Genomic DNA, 1,560 nt, shown 5'->3' with positions numbered 1-1,560 from the left:
CTTCCCTAGACCAGGGAGAGCACGGCCCCATGGGCACCTTGACTTTGTACTTTCAGCCTCCAGAACTGTGAAAGAATGAACTTCTGTTGTTTTAAGCCACCCAGCTGTGTGCTTTGTTACAGCAGCCATAGCAAACTAATACAAGCATCATGTCCCAGTGAGGTGTTGTGGGGCAATGTTAGAAAATTAGAAGCTCTCTGGATAAATCCTGAAATGTCAGCTAATGTTAAAGTTTTAAGCACTTGTCTATGGCCATGCCACCCTGAACAAACCCAATCCTGTCTGATCTTGGAAGCTAAGCAGGGTCGGCCCTGGTTAGTACTTGGATGAGATACCACCTAAGAAGACCAGTTGCTGTGGGAGTAAAAAATAAAAAAAATTTTAAAAAGTAAAAAATTAAAAAAAGGGATTATAAACTGACAAGGCCCTTGCAATCTGTGAGGTCAACCAAGGGTTGCCTTGCCTAAAAAAAAGTTTTAAGTGAGGGGATAGCGTGGGTCTATTAAAGATTCTGTTTTTATGGCCATTTGCCCCCCTCCCCCCCCACTCCACATCCTTGCAGGAAGGTTCAGTATAGAAATACTTGTGTAGTTTACGTTTAGTATTCAATAGAGGAGACATGTGCATATTTGTATTTATAGGGGTAAAAAAACAATTAGGGAGGTTTTGAAGAGGCTCTGTTGAGAAAAGCTATTTGAAGCAGTGAATTTGGGGAAACATAGAGCTGACATTTTCTGGTAAACGTTTAGGTCCTCTCACTGCAGAAAAGTGCCATCGAATAAGCTCCCTCACAGTCCTTTCGGCTGCATTTTTCTGAACCGAGTCAAGTAAAGCTCACTGGACTTGAGAGTTGATAGACTGGAGTTTGCATCTGTCCCAACTTCACCTAACTGATTAGCTGTCAGCCTTGGAAAAGTTGCTTAACATCTTTGCTTCATTTGCTTACCTAAGAATCATGGATAATATATCCATCAGAAGATTAGGGTGAGAAAAAGTGACATAATTCATTTGGAAAATGTTGAAAGCGTGGGATCTGGCAATTAGTAGGTTCTTGATAACATAAATATTATTACCATCTAAGTGAAACAGTAATAATACTGCAAGTTTCCCTCTGTTAAAGGACATTTGCTTTCTATCCCAGAGACAGCACGTAGGATGTATATGTTACCACTCCCCTTTCCTCTGACTGGCAGACCTCGTTAGTTGATCACAGCATTCTATATCAATAAAGCCAGAAGTGGCCTCAGAATTTTTTCAATACAGTTCTGCAGAAACTATGAACAATTAGAGTTGGCACATAATGTAATCAATCACATTTTACATTCTGTGTTTAGCTCTCTACAACAGAGGCATGGCATTCTTCCTGGCATTTTGCCATTAGAATTGATAGATCTGGACTTATAGTTTAAAAATTAAATTGTCAGTCTCCTACGTACTCACCTACTGGCCAGTAAGTCCTTTATCCTATAAAATAAAGACCGTGTTGTCAGATTTTCCCTTAATAAGTTTTTTTAAATGTTATGTTTTAAAAGTACCAGTGACTTTGAAAGTTTACAATGA

The 1,560-nt window shown here is 39.4% G+C and overlaps 1 pseudogene; it reads left to right on the top strand.

Moving 5' to 3' along the window:
* Positions 1-244: 244 nt before the first annotated feature.
* On the top strand, positions 245-363 carry LOC118609819 (annotated as a pseudogene).
* The last annotated feature ends 1,197 nt before the right edge of the window (positions 364-1,560 follow it).

The sequence above is a fragment of the Rousettus aegyptiacus genome, unplaced genomic scaffold (assembly GCF_014176215.1).
Source record: "Rousettus aegyptiacus isolate mRouAeg1 unplaced genomic scaffold, mRouAeg1.p scaffold_m13_p_11, whole genome shotgun sequence".
NCBI lineage: Eukaryota > Metazoa > Chordata > Mammalia > Chiroptera > Pteropodidae > Rousettus > Rousettus aegyptiacus.
The sequence above is the reverse complement of the archived record's forward strand: the minus strand, read 5'-3'. Positions and strand labels throughout refer to the sequence as shown.